This window comes from Diospyros lotus, chromosome 13 (genome assembly GCF_014633365.1).
Source record: "Diospyros lotus cultivar Yz01 chromosome 13, ASM1463336v1, whole genome shotgun sequence".
Lineage (NCBI taxonomy): Eukaryota > Viridiplantae > Streptophyta > Magnoliopsida > Ericales > Ebenaceae > Diospyros > Diospyros lotus.
This window is the reverse complement of record NC_068350.1, coordinates 35,540,264-35,556,457: the sequence shown is the minus strand read 5'-3', so window position 1 is coordinate 35,556,457 and position 16,194 is coordinate 35,540,264. Positions and strand designations below refer to the sequence as shown.

The window sequence follows — 16,194 nt, the reverse complement described above, 5'->3', positions numbered from 1 at the left end:
GAAGGAAATCTGATTCCTTCAGAGAGAGTAATCGCGATGGATTTTCTTTCGGAGAGGAAATTGCTGAGAGAGCAAAGAGTTTGGCGGAGATATGTGGTAAGTGTGGAAAAGTTGGTGCAGCAAGGGCATATTTATAATAGGACCCTCGAGAAGCCAAAGAAGAGCAACTTGCGGAGGCAAATCTTTTGGAGATGATCTATTCTCTGAATTCACCTAAAGGTAAAAGCCTTGAGTGGGAAAAATTGTTGTACCCTACCTCTCTAAGAGAGGAAGCCACGAAGGCTTGTCGACAGCTGCCGATAAGCCCTCTCGAAGATGATTCTCGGAGAAGCCTCTTTGAGAGGCTAGCGAGACCGTTGCACATGTGTCCCAATCAGTTATCGAGACATGGACTCCTATAAAAGGCAAGACACAACTCGATTGGCAGGATCCGAACATTTAGTAACCTATCTCAATTTTCTCAATTTTTCCTTTCCGAAGTCCTTGCATTTCTTTCTACTGCTTCTTCTTACTTGCATACTGACTTGATTGTCGGAGGGACTCTACAAGAAAACCTTCCCACGAGCCTTTTAACAATTGTCGCGTGTTGTAGTCCTTTAGGAAGCCGAGTCCCAGGTCATCAATGTCCCTCTAAGAGAACCCCTGTTCTTTTTTAGGCCCTTGAAATAACTTCCCGAAAGAGGCTTAGACCCTTTTCGAAAGCAAATACATTCCTCTCCAAGAGGTGTTTCAGACCTTCTCCGAGAGCCGTCTACAAAAACTGGGTACCCGACCAGTCAAGCCCTTCCGAGGGACAACCTCTTTGAGAAGAAAGCCTTTCTAAGAGATAACCTCTCAGTTTCCTCTGAGAGGCTCCCTCTCTCCAAGAGACCCGCTGTTCGCTAGGTTTTATCCGCCCTTCTCCATCTCTTTTCTCTTGAGAAGCCCTTTCTCCTAGAGAGCTCTTTCGATAGCTATACTTTCGAACATCAACATCTCACACGGCTTTAGACAACAGTTTCCCTCACTCTAAAGAAGTTTCAATTGTTGTATTTTGACAACAACAATAGTAGTTCATTCTCAATGTGAGAGTTATGTCCAGTGTCGCCATTGTAAATTTTTCATTATAACCAAATTAAAGATTATAAGAATCACTACAAAAAAATTAATTTTTTGTGAAGATTTTAAAAACCGCCTCAGGACATGGTATTTTGCGATGATTTTTTTAACATTTTGTGGTGATTTTAAAAAATCATTACAAAATTTAGAAAATAATTTAATAATTAAAAAATAAAATAAAATAAAATAAATATTTGAAGCGATTTTTAAAAAACTGTCGCAAAATTTAAAAAATAATTTAATAATTAAAAAATAAAAATTTAATTTTGGGCGATTTTTGAAAAAATCGCAGCTAAATTCATTGAAAAATTAAATTTTGCAATGATTTTTGTAAAATCACATTAAAATTTAAAAAATAATTTAATAATTAAAAAATAAAATAAATTAACTTTTGCCGCGTGTATACAAGTGTTTATAAATAGAGAGAACATCATTAGCAAATCTAATGTTCACGTTTGACTTGGCATTACCTACTGAAGAAAAGGGAGAGGAGTTGGACACAAATATGTGTTAGGTTTAAAGTCTTAATTTTAAATAGCAAAAGAAAAATAATTAAAGTAAACATGAAGAACATATGAGATTTATAATAATTCACTCTCAATGTCAGAGTTATATCAACTATCGCCATTGTGAGTTTTTCACTATAATCAAATTGGAGATTATAAGAATACATTAGGCTCCACACACTAATAGTACTTACTGAAACTGCCGAGTTAGTAGTCCACAAAAGAATTCCTTTGTTTACCTTAATTTGTATCAATGTGTTCAGGTTAGTGTTGGCAGAATAACATGGTAACAGTATGCAAGTTCATATGCTAGTATGAGCAGAATATGTATATTTATGTTTTAAGTCTATGTAATGGTTAAAATATAATTTTTTTTGAAAGATAATTAAAATTGGAAATAAATTAAAATCATATAAACAGAAAACTTCCCCACCATGGGAAACACCAACTTTGTGCACAAATATTGTATTCAAATAGGCCTATCTTAGTTTGACAAATTAACATCTTCAAGCCAAACTCCTTGGCGTGTAAGTTAGACTCACTTAACTACTTAAATATTTTTTTCTTAAAATAAATTTAATTTGAGTTCTTAAAATAAATTATATTGTTATAACAAAATTATAACACTTTCATTTGAACAAATTGTTGTTTGATTAAGAAAATAAAAGGACTTCACCATCGACCATTAATTAGATGTGAACTGAAAATGTATTTGACAGAAAAAAATGAAAACATAATTTATATTTCCACATATGGAACATGTTAATTTTATTTTTTATTTTTAGTTTTTTGCTTAGGAAAACAAAAATGAGAAGTGGCAAGTTTCCAAAACTATCATTTCCACACCATTTTATCAAATTTTTTACTAAAGTTTTAGTAGAATAATACTTTTATTTTAAAAGTGATGAAAATTACTCAACGACGAAAACATTTAGAAGAATCTGTAGATAAATTATTGACAAATAATTAAGATAGTTACAATTAGAAACCACAAATGTGTGTGTATATTCAAACCAAAAACTGAATCATCTTTGCTATACATTTGATTCAAGAAACCACAAATGCGGTCGAGAGATCAATCCTTCTACTTTTTTCTTTTCATTTTTCGAAATCCCAGAAAAAACCTTCCGCCTTCTCCCTTAAAGCTTCCGAAAATTGGAAATCTGCATCAGCTTGGCATACTCCGCCACCGCACGCTCCGTTCGCTGGCTCGGAAACATGGCCCACTGATCCTGCTTCACTTCGGCAGCAACCCGGTTCTTGTCGTCTCCTCCCGCGATGCCGCCCGAGAGATCATGAAAACCAACGACCTCGCCTTCTCCAACCGACCCAAATCCACCATTCGCAGCAAGCTTATGTACGATTGCAAGGACGTGGTTTTGGCTCCTTACGGTTAGTATTGGCGGCAGATCAGAAGCATATGCATGCTCGAGCTTCTCTGCAGCAAGAGGGTGCAGTCATTTCGAGCCGTGAGAGAGGAAGAAACTGCCCTTCTGATTGAGAAGATCATGGGATCTTTCTGCTCCGCCTCTCCCTCGGTGGTGGTGATGATGAGATTAATTTAACCCATAGATTCATATTTATCTCTTATATATTCAATCATCTGTAGATGTCTATTTATAAATACCCATATAATTCATCATATTCATTTGTTTGAGTCCCATACTTATTCTAACAGATAAATCTAAGCGAAATGTTGGCGGAGCACGTAAAAAACGTAGTGTGCAGGGCGGTGCTGGGGAGGAAGTACGACGGCGGCGGCGGAGCAGGACGAGGGAGGAAGTTTAAGGAGATTTTCATGGAGTTAATGGAGCTGTTGGGTGGTTTCAATGTGGGGGACTATGTTCCATGGATGCGATGGTTGGGCCATTTGAGCGGTTTATATGGTAAAGTTAATAAGGTTGCTAAGGAAATTGATACTTTTCCGGAAGAAAGAGAGAGAAGCGGCGGCGGCAAAGTCGACGTGATTTTGTGGATGTTTTGCTTCAAATTCAGAGAGACGAAGTTGCTGGTTTTCCACTTCAGAAGGATACCATCAAAGCTCTTATCATGGTAAGGCCCAGGTTTTGGGGGCGCTATTACTTCCTTTTCATATTGATTTAAGAAACTTACAAGTGCTCATATTTAATTACTAACATCAACTTTGATATAATAATATTTTTCTATATAAGAAATTTGTGGGAACAGTATTTTTCGTGACTAATATTGCTGTAATTTTTAAAGTGAAATATATAGCAAAAGATGTGTTTTTCTTTTTTATCTTGTAGTTGTCGGTAGAAAAAAAATACTTATTTTAGTATTTAAACTAAAAAAAATAAAAACATTGTGATGCCACATCACAGTGTTTTTATTTAACATTTATTTGTAATGTTTAACATTTATTGAAAGACGAAATTTGTAATGTTTGTAAAATAAAAAATTACAAACATTTATTTACTTAACATTTATGGTATAGTGAAACCAAATAATTTTTCCAAAATTGATACCTTTTAAATCTTCTTTTCTACTAAACTCAATAAATTAAATATTTTGTACCACTTTCAGGATATGTTTATAGCTGGAGTTGATATCACATATACAACTTTAGAATGGACAATGATAAAACTCTTGAAAGATTCAAAATCCATGAAGAGACTCCAAAATGAAGTGCGAGAAATAGGAAGAGGCAAGCAGGTAATAATCGAGGATGACTTGAAAAAAATGCCATACTTACAAGCTATAATTAAAGAAAGCATGCGTTTACACCCTGCAATTCCTTTGATTCCTAGAAAATCAACCCAAAATGTGAAAGTAATGGGCTATGATATAATAGCAAGTACGCAAGTGCTCATAAACGCTTGGGCAATTGGTAGGGACCCATTGGTATGGGATGAGCCTGAAGAGTTCAAGCCAGAGAGGTTTTTATGGGCATCATTTTCAGTTGATTCCATTTGGTGCTAGTCGAAGGAGCTGTCCAGGAGTTCAGTTTTCATTGGCTATTCTTGAACTTGCATTAGCAAATCTAATGTTGATGTTTGACTTCGCATTACCTGGTAGAGAAAGAGCAGAAGAGTTGGACATGAGTGAAGATGTTGGGTCGATAACCCACAAAAAGCTTCATTTATTAGTTGTTGTAACAATATGTTCATGCTAGTGTTAGCAAAACACACACACACACACATATATATATATGGGTGTTTGTGTTATGTCTAAATAAATGTTGTATTATTTATTAGCTGTTGTAAAAATGTGTTAATGCTAGTGTCAATAGAACATATATATATATATATATATGGGTGTTTGTGTTATGTCTAAATAAATGTTGTATTATATATTAGCTGTTGTAAAAATGTGTTAATGTCTAAATAATATTATTTATTAGCTGTCTAAAAAATGTTGTATTATCTATTTAAATTGATATTAAATGATTGATATATATCATGTGTTATGTCTAGATAATACATGAGTAAATCAAATTTTGTTCATATCAATTGATTGACACTGGGAATGCGACTAATGTTTAGATTGACAATGAAAACTGAAATCAAATATATGGCCAAGATAAGAAAGTTACTCAACCACATTTCCACGACATCTTTTATGAAATCAAATATATGGCTAAGATAAGAAAGTTACTCAACCACAAAAGAGTATCTTGTAAATAAATAAGATAGATAGTTTATTTTTTCTTCCTTAGATTACATGAAAGAATAAAAAGATATATAGATAGTTGATTGTGATGTGGTGAGACTTTTTTCTCCAATGGGTTAATATTATTATTGTGAGCAAAATACCTGCAAGAAACGATTAGAGCAAAGATTAAACGAAACCAGAAAATCTGAAATACACACAAAATCAAAGAATTGCTTTCGACCAATAATAACAGTCACGAAGATGAGTAATCAAGGCTCGAATTTAATTTCCCAACAACTACTAATTAGGTAACACCATAGAATAGGACCACCAAGCTTCGAACAACTTGGTCCCCAATCACCTCTCACACAAAAAAAAACCTAACCCTTTACACAGAGTAGCATTCACAAAGGAGAAATAAGAACCATGAAGATAATGGTGGTTCAAAGAACACAAGTAGAAGATGTAACGCCCCACTTTCTCGGGCGCGTTATGACTTGGGACAATTTCGGGATAATAAATTTTTTTTTTTTAAATACTAAAGCTAAACCACATCATTCCTCGACTTCGTCCTAGAATTCCCATCTATTATTCTTGAAAGAGAATCGCTATACACATCAAATGTGGAAGCAAAGATCGAAACCTGATATCTTAACATTAGTCATAAATAAACTCTTACATCTTCAACATTCCTCAAAATGTTTAAAATCTAAAGCAGTAGAACTTAAATACAGGGGGCTACGCAACATACATTTCATTCTTCATGCACTCCGATAAGTGCTATTTCATGCCTCAATTGTCCTCGTATTGGCTACAATCTCTACCTGGAACGTTTGAATATTCCAGGGGCAAACACCCAAGTTAGATAATGAATCATCTAAGTAAGGGTACATAAAGTTATATCATGTGTGTATGCAATGTCTTACCTCGTAGGTGTCAACTGCACCCCTCATGCTACCTACCATTTTAGCGGCCTCCTCTTTCGAAGCCGAGGTGTATGGGTGGACCCTTGGTAAAGTAGCGGTGCCAGTTCGTACGCCCTACGGCCTCAAATACGAGTGATCAATGATATCAACGTGTATTTATGCATTTCATAGTCATGTATGCAGTCTACGTGATGGATACATATCAGGGCATGTCAATATGATAAAAACATTTTCGAGGAACATAAACCAAGCATTTTCCATAGAACTAACTTTAATTGGGGAGTATCACTTACCTTCTAGAGCTTATCGGTCTACCCCGATATTCGTGTCTTGCCTCGATTTGCGTGCCAACATCAAAATTTGTGCGAGTCTCTTCAATTTCAGCCTCAAAGCATCCTAATTACCATAATTATTAAATAAACATTAAAACCTATTTTTCCGTAATTTCTGGCATTTTCCATAATTTTATCTCTATTTCTTCCTAATTTTCCTCAATAAATCCAAACTAAATATTTCTAAAATATTTTCTCAAATATTCTTCTACGAAAATTCATAAAATAATATTCTTGAATTTTTGGAATTTTCTAGGAAATTTTACTTACCTTAGTTTAGCATCTCTGACTTCCTCGGTATGCGTGCCCTATCCTTGAAACGCGTGCCTGGGCCATTTTCTCGCCAAAATCTCCGGGATATTACCGAAATATCATTTCCTATTTTTTTGAAATTTTGGGGATTTTTCTTCCTTTTTCTTCCATTTTTTTTCCTTTTCTTTTTCCTTTCTTTTTTTTCTTTTCTTTTCTTTTCTTCTTTCTCTTTTTCTTTTTCTTTTTCTCCTCCTTCTTCTTCCTTCTTCCTCTTCCTCTTCCCGCGCAACCTGCAACTTCTTCTTCTCTTTTCCTTCTTCCTTTTCTTTTCTTCTTCTTCTTCTCTTCTTCTTCTTTTTCTTTCTCCCTCCTCTACTTCTTCTCCTTCTGCCATGGGCGCACGGCCAGCTTCGCCCAGCCGCCGCACCGCCTCGCTGCCAGCCTGCCACCGTTTTCACCGGCTCCCGTCGGCCTCTCCGATCGCCGCTCTGCCGCTGGAGTTGCTCGCGGCCGCCGTTGGCCGCGGCTGGTGCGGCCTTGCTGCAGCTGGAGCTCACGGCCATGGCTGCCGCCGCGAGCTTGCAGCCACTTCGGCCGCCTTCGGCCTTATCGGTCGGTCTCCCCCACTTCTCCCAGCCACCGCACACCTTGCTGAGCCGCCGCACCAGCTCGCCCACCGCCCTGCTCTGCTCTGCCACATGCTGCTCGGCTGCCATGGCCGCGGCTTGCGGCCATGGTGGCTGCCCGATGCGGCCAGCTTCCTCTCTCTCGATCTCTCTATCGGCCTCGCCCTCTCTCCCTTGATCTTGCTTTCTCTCTCCCTCTACTAAAGCTCTCGGCCAAGCTCAACTCCCTGCCTCCCTCATTCTCATTCTTCCCCCTTTTATAGCCATCCCAACGACCCAACCTGCCATAGCCATCAGCTATTGCGTGTAAGGCCTTCCAAAATTGCAGAGGCGCAGCTGATTTTCAGGGCATGGGGAGAAGGTTGCAGGGCATGGCTTTGAGATTTGCAGAGAAGTGATCGATTGTTGCAAGGCATGGGTTTGCAGGACATAGCCGAATTTCAGGGGTTACGCTCATAGCATGCGTGAATACATATATAATACATATATATATATTTTATACCAAAATAATTATAAAAAAATACATATTAAATCCTCAATTTTATTATAATATCTCTTAGGTAATTCTCTTATTCTAACTATGCTATTAAATTTCAACTTAATTTGCATTTCAATATCGAAAACGTAAAATTAATAATTCGAATCTTAGCTAAAAAGGACGATTTTGCCCCAGTATCCTTACCGAGCTGTCGTTTCATCCCGAAACCACTGAAGGGTTGCTTATTACGCAAAACCGGAGCCTCCCTAGAGTTCCGTTGATTTTTTGGGAGCCTCCTACAATAATTCGATTTTACAGCCTTAATAGCAGCTGTATTTTAGTTATACCGAAAATTGTTCCCGATCTAATTTATTTTAGTATCATAAATCTTAACTCGGAACGCATATTGAGACTATATCATTTTCCTTAGATAATTTCACTCCGAGGCATTCCCTACAGTTAATTCAGTACTTGAAATTGCTATAAAATCAATTTTTCGATATTCTAAACTCATCAGAATTACGTGGCAACTTCATACGAACATGGGGTATTACAGAAGAGGTCGAAAGAGGAAAGGCCAAGGATAGATCAAGGTAGGCAAAAAGCACAAAGCTTTGATCAGATCGACCAAAACGGAGGAAAGCTGAGAAGTCGTGACACACAGCAAACAGGGTGGCTAAGGTTTTGACCTTGAGTGAATGAGGGAGAAAATAGGACCCCCAACTATTTATATAGATCATATTAGGGTTTTGATTTGGGTAAAGGGACCAAGTTTCCTATTCTTGAGCAAATAGGCCAAACCCCATCTTACCTCCAAAGAATGGGCTAATTAGCTTAAGGCTCGACTTCAAAATCTAAGCTGCCATTAAGGGGTAGAACTCATATTTTCATGAGGTTACCACTTAATTTAATTAAGTTTAGAATATCAAAAAATTGACTTAATAGCAATTATAAGTACCGAATCGACTATAGGGAGTGCCCTAGAGCCGAGATATCTAAGGAAAATAATATAGTTTTTTCGAGCATTTCGAGGCATGATTTATGATATTGAAAGAAACTGGATTCAGAATGATTTTCGATAAAACTAAAATGTAGCTATCATTTAGGCTGTAAAACCAAATTGTTATAGGCAACTTCCAAAAAGTCAATGGAAGCTTGAGAGGGCTTTGATTTTTCATAAGAAACAACCCTTCAGGTGTTTTAGGAAGAAACGAAAAAGTTTGAGACCAAAACGAAGATTTGGGCCTAAGTGTAGTTTTCTAAAATTGTCGAAGGGAGATCGAAATGACATTTTTTCATAATCTTCGGGGGTCAAATGGATGTTTTAGGACTTGAAGGTCTTAAGTACAATTATGAAAAGTTAAGGGGCTAAGTGAAAAGGGTCAAAGTGAAAAAAACCAAAGTTTGAGGGGCCAAAGTGCAATTTCAAGAAAACCAATAAACAACAATGGCCGACCAGCCCATTCCATTTGCCAAATTGGCCACGGGGAACCCACGAGAAATGGTCAGGGATGCCTTTGGGTCAAGTCTTGGCCGGCAACGGCCACATGGATGGTTGGAATTCAAAGAAAATCTGACCAAAAAACTGGTCGGTTCGTCGCGCTTGTAAGTAGGTTTTTATGGTCAGGTAAGGCTCGTTCCAGGACCATCTGAGGGAGGTAGAAGCTCCTGAGGTAATGGGTTGAGCGGCTAAGAGTGTTTTAGCGCTCGATTTCGCCTATAAATAAAAGCAAAGTGGTTGAGAGTTTTCAAAAGTTGGAGCTTCAAATTAAGGTCATTTTCGAACAAATTGGGAGACCAAAATAAGGGGATTTTGTTGCCCTTGGGAGGTAGATCATTTCTGGATAATTTCAAGCGTTTTGGAAGTGGTTTGATGGTGTTTCGAAACTAGCTAGAGTTAGGAGGCAGGACGCCTGGCCGAGACTTTGGCTAGCAAATCGGAGCCCTTCCCGAACTCATTTTGAGCCCCAAAATGGTCCATGGTGATTGACTAAGGAAGGAGAGCAAGGTGGCATCGAAAACCTGGAACGCCGGTGTACTGACGCCGAAGAAAAAGGCCGACGCATGGCCTTCATGTGTAGAGCCATGCGCCAGCGCGTGCGAGCTTGGAAATTTGGGAAAAAATCTCTAAATTTCTAGAAAAATGTGTTCTCAAGGTCTGTGTAAAAAGATTGGGATTTGGCCTTTCTGGTGTCTCAGTTTTCACACCGAACAATCTCATATAATTACTTACTATTCAATTCTTAAATAAACTTAATAATTTCAATTCAATTCAAAGTCACAAAATAAATATAAATTAATTTAATTTATTAATATTTAAATTTTAACCAATTCAATTTAATTTTAATCTTCATTTAAAAATCACAAATTCAATATTAACTTCAACATCTCCAATACAAATTCATAATTAAATATCAATGTTTACATTATAAATTAAACTAATTACAAAAGAGAATATGTAAATATATATAAATATATGTATGTATATACAGTCAAAACCGTTGCTGCCAACGTCGCTAGCAACCACCACTGGCCGAAGCTTTCCATGATCAGAACCTACGATTAGAAACACCAAGTCAAGAGAGTTAACATACAAAAAAATGGAACAAATTTAACGGTTAGATTTTAGTAGATCTGATTTTTAATTTTCAGCCAAAGTTAAAAACACACTGCCAGCCACCACCGGCCACTGTAGCCGGTGGTTTCTGATGATCAGAGGCAACCACCCGACACCCAAGGCCCCATCAACCAACATACCCAAAAACTAGCAAGATCCAACGGTCGAATCTCCGTAGATCTAAACTTAAAGTTTCGGCCAAACCCATAGCGCGTATATACGCGCTGCCAGTCGCCACCAACCACCGTGGCCGGTGGTTTTCGGCGATCAGAGGCAACCGCCTGACACCCCTATCCCCACCGACCAACATACCCCAAAACCACCAAGATCCAACGGTCGAAACTCCGTAGATCTAAGCTTGAAGTTACGGCCAAACCAAATAACGCGTGTATATCTTTGCTGATAAAACTAAAGACTTACCTCTTTGTAGATCTGGGCTGGAACGAGCCCAAGGGACGCCAGAGATGCTGTCGCACAGGGTTGGAGAGAAAGAGATGGTCGGAATGAGCCTAAGGGATGCCGGAAGCAAGGTCGAACGCACGGAAGAGAGAGAGATGGCCTGAACAAGAGGGAGGAACGAACCTACTCGAAGGGGAGTGTGGGAGAGAGAGAGAGAGAGAGAAGGCCAAAATGAGAGGAATGAGGGTCACGAACAGAGAATGTGAGAGGGAGAGAGAAAGAAAGAGGTGCGAGAGAGAGAAAGACATTTGAATTTTAAAACTTTTGCTACCCTCTCATCTCACTGTATCATTCGAGATATCGCGATATTTTGATACAAAATATCATGATATCTCAAAGATGGCACTTTGGGTGGCACTTCAGTGGGCCAAATAGCATTACTCTTTATCAAGTTGGTAGGGGGGGGGGGGATTGTTTGTGTATTTATTCAAACCAAAAACTGAATCATCTTTGCTATACATGCAAGAAACCACAAATGGGGTCCAGAGATCTATCCTTCTATACTTTTATCTTTCCATTTTTCTGTTCTTCATCTTCTTTCTCAAATGTTGGATCACCATTCGAAATCCCAGAAAGAACCTTCCGCCATCTCCCTTAAAGCTTCCGATAATCGGAAATCTGCATCAGCTTGGCACACTCCCCCACCGCTCGCTCCGTTCGCTGGCTCGGAAACATGGCCCACTGATGCTGCTTCACTTCGGCAGCAACCCGGTTCTTGTCGTCTCCTCCCGCGATGCCGCCCGAGAGATCATGAAAACCAACGACCTAGCCTTCTCCAACAGACCCAAATCCACCATTACCACCAAGCTTGTGTATGATTGCAAGGACGTGGTTTTCGCTCCTTACGGGGAGTATTGGCGGCAGATCAGAAGCATATGCATGCTCGAGCTTCTCTGCAGCAAGAGGGTGCAGTCATTTCGCGCCGTGAAGAGGAAGAAACTGCCCTTCTGATTGAGAGGATCATGGGATCTTTCTGCTCCGCCTCTCCCTCGGTGGTGGTGATGATGAAATTAATTTAACCCATAGATTCATATTTATCTCTTATATATTCAATCATCTGTAGATGTCTATTTATAAATACCCATATAATTCATCATATTCATTGGTTTGAGTCCCATATTTATTCTAACAGATAAATCTAAGCGAAATGTTGGCGGAGCACATCAAAAACGTAGTGTGCAGGGAGCTGCTGGGGAGGAAGTACGGCGGCGGAGCGGGAGGAGGGAGGAAGTTTAAGGAGATTTTGATGGAGTTCATGGAGCTGTTGGGTTGTTTCAATGTGGGGGACTATATTCCATGGATGCGATGGTTGGGCCAGTTGAATGGTTCATATGGTAGAGCTGATAAGGTTGCTGGTAATTCAAGAACACGTGGAGGAAAGAGAGAGAAACGGCGGCAGCAAAGTTACAGGTGAAAGTCGACATGATTTTGTGGATGTTTTACTTCCTTTTCATATTGATTTAAACAACTTACAAGTGCTAATATTTAATTACTAACATCAGCTTCGATATAATAATATTTTCTATATAAGAAATTTGTGGGAACAGTGTTTTTCGTGACTAATAAAAAATTAATACCTATATTTAAGAATATATTTTTCTTATTTTTCATCTCATTTTTTTATTGAATGATTGAATCTTCACTTAGAGAATGATTTTTTTTTTTTTTTCTAATTTTTAACTTATTTTGTAAATTAAAAATAAAAAAATATTTTCTAAATTTTCTAAGGCAGCATTTGTTAAAATGAGTAAGACATGATTGTACTAAGATAACATTAAAATGCTTTCTGAACCAAAATATGAAATGATCAAGATAAGACTAAAAGGTATTATAATATTTTTGTCAAACTTTGATTTAAAGTCAAATATATAACAAAAGATGTGTTTTTTTTTTATCTTGTATTTATCTATAGAAAAAAAAGTACTTATTTTAGTATTTAAAATAAAAAAATAAAAATACTGTGATGCCTGTAATAAAAAAGTTACAAAGCAACAGTGAATCTGTTATAAATTTTATTTATTAAAGCCAGTTTTTAAAATATAATTTAGTACAACAAACTACTTATCGTAGAATATTGTGATGCCTTTGAATAAAAAATTACAAACATTTATTTATTTAACATTTATGGTATAGCGAAACCAAATAATTTTTCCAAAATTGCTACCTTTTAAATCTTCTTTTCTACTACACTCAATAAATTATATTTGTACCTCTTTCAGGATATGTTTATAGGTGGAGTTCAAACTACATATACAACTTCAGAATGGACAATGACGGAACTCTTGAAAGATCCAAAATCTATGAAGAGACTCCAAAATGAAGTGCGAGAAATAGGAAGAGGCAAGCAAGCAATAGTCGAGGATGACTTGAAAAAAATGCCATACTTGCAAGCTATAATTAAAGAAATCATGCGTTTACACCCTGCAGGTGCTCTGATTCCTAGAGAATCAACCCAAAATGTGAAAGTAATGGGCTATGATATAACAGCCAGTACGCAAGTGCTTATAAACACTTGGGCAATTGGTAGGGACCCATTGGTATGGGATGAGCCTGAAGAGTTCAAACCAGAAAGGTTTTTACATAACTCCGTAGAGCTTAAAGGGCATCATTTTGAGTTGATTCCATTTGGTGCTGGTCGAAGGAGCTGTCCAGGAGCTCAGTTTTCATTGGCGGCTCTTCAGCTTGCATTAGCAAATCTAATGTTGATGTTTGACTTCGCATTACCTGGTGGAGAAAGAGCAGAGGAGTTGGACATGAGTGAAATTGCTGGGTTGGTAATCCACAAAAAGCTTCCTTTATCAGCTATTGTAACAATGTGTTCATGCTAGTGTAACAATATATATATATATATATATGCGTGTTTGTGTTATTATGTCTAAATAAATGTTGTATCATGTATATGTATTTATTATAGTATGCATTTAAGAGAATTAATTATATTATTGTCGATTAAATTTTTGCTTGGCCTTTTTAATGGTAGTTCTGATAGTGTAAATCTTTGATTGGTGGTGGTCGTTGGGGAGAATAGAAAAGAAAAGGAAAGAAGAAAATTTATTCTTAAATTTAAAAAATAAAATTAGATATTTATTTAAAATTTTAAAAATATAGTATATCTATATTATAATAAAAAATATAGGATAACATATAATATATTATTAAGTGTATTACACATATATTATATAATAATATTTAATATAAAATGTTATATTAAAAAGAGGTAATTTTATTATTTAATAATCAAATTTATTGAATAAAGTATTATAATTTTTTTTTTGAAAATATCAAAGTAAACGAGTTTTTTAATTTTTTGTTTTAAGAAATAGTTTTTTATAATGTAAAAAAAAAATGCGTGTTTAAAAATCTTAAAATAGACAGTCAAAATACAAAACTGAAAATTGAAATACGAAATACAAAGAGAATACCGCCTAATACTTTCTTGACACCAAAGAATTCAAAATATTCTTTTGAAAAGTATTTTTTTATGAAAATTAAACCAAATATTGAAAAATAATTTTTATGTACACTATTATCAGATATAAATTATTTGATTTTGACATTCTTTGAGCTGCATGCCCCGCCAACTAATAATTAAAATAGTAAGAGTTTTAGATAACTACTGACAATTGATTTCAATATTAATCTAATTGTCTAACAACTTGTTCCGCATTTTGAGTAAAACTTAGTTTTGCTTCTTAATTAAGAACTTAAAACAATGTAAAGCTTTGTTTGCATCTCTGCCGTACGTAATTTCAAACTAGCAAGTTAATTAGGTTTGAAATTATTATAGACTACTTGCCCTAATTATTAGTATAGTAATCTCAATATCTAGCCAGTTAATATAATTAGGTTCGAAATCATTGAAGACCTTTTCCATTTTCCAGATGGCTAATGGCAAAGATGGAGAAGAGGTGCTTCATGAATTTTGTGGCCACAATATTGGCCAATATTATCAATTATTGATTAACAATGAAAACTGGAAAGACGTAACTTCTGGAAGCAAATTGCTTCAATCCACACAAAATGATATTATTGGCAGCCATGGTTCATAGTGACAGGGACAGTGATATTATGCAGATCCTGTTTGGACAGGTTTTCAAATTGAAGAGATGTTAATGTTCAATGCTAAACGTAGCGGGGGACCATTTGTTATTGTCAGTCATCAAAGCCACCCCCTGTTATATCCACCTCACAGGATGACAGATTCAATAATTGAATTAGACTTCATAAATTAAATTTTATCATCGAAGCACCATAGACTTCATAAATTAAATTTCATCATCGAAGCACCATAGACAGGAGAAGCCTGAGGCTTCATTTAGAGACGATAGCAACAAATTGAGTGAAGGTATTTTTGTTAATTAGTATTTTTAATTATTCTCACGATATTCTAATTATTTTTTTAATTTTTTTTAAAAATATATATTTTTAAAAATAATAAAGAGAACGTATTTTCATTATTTTAAAAAAATTAAAAATTAAAAATAATTTAAGAATAATAAAAAGAACCCGGCCTACTACTTTCTTGACACCAAAGAATTGAAAACAAATGAAAGCTTTGTTTGCATCTCTGCTGTACGTAATTTCAAACTAGCAAGTTAATTAGGTTTGAAATTATTATAGACTACTTGCCTTAATTAGTATAGTAATCTCTATCTAGCCAGTTAATATCATTAGATTCGAAATCATTGAAGACCTTTTCCATTTTCCGGATGGTTAATGGCAAAGATCGACAAGAGGTGCTTCATGAATTTTGTGGCCAATATTATGCAGATCCTGTTTGGACAGGTTTTCAAATTAAAGAGATGTTGATGTTAAATGCTGAACGTAGCGGGAGACCATTTGTTATTGTCAGTCATAAAAGCCACCCCTGACAGGATGACAGATTCAATAATTGAATTAGACTTCGTAAATTAAACTTCATCATCGAAGCACCATAGATGGGAGAAGCCTGAGGCTTCATTCAGAGACGATAGTGACAAATTGAATGAAGGTATTTTTGTTATTTAGTATTTTCAATTACTCTCTCGATAATCTAATTATTTTTTAATTTTTTTAAAAAATATATATATTTTTAAGAATAATAATTAAAGAGAACATGTTTTCATTAAAATAATTTTTTAATAATATTTTATTTAATAAATTTGATTATTCAATAAATTAGAAATATTTAATGTTCATATATTATTAAAAAAAATATATACATTTTAAAGTTAATAATTTTTGTAATATTTTTTCCATTACAATAATAAAATATGAATAATTTTTGTAATATTTTCGTAGTTTGACAA

The 16,194-nt window shown here is 35.9% G+C and overlaps 2 pseudogenes; both read left to right on the top strand.

Annotated features, from left to right (window-relative positions):
- Nucleotides 1–36: 36 nt before the first annotated feature.
- Nucleotides 37–4,737, top strand: LOC127788217 (cytochrome P450 736A117-like; annotated as a pseudogene).
- A 6,591-nt stretch (nucleotides 4,738–11,328) lies between these two features.
- Nucleotides 11,329–13,871, top strand: LOC127788216 (cytochrome P450 736A117-like; annotated as a pseudogene).
- Nucleotides 13,872–16,194: the final 2,323 nt, after the last annotated feature.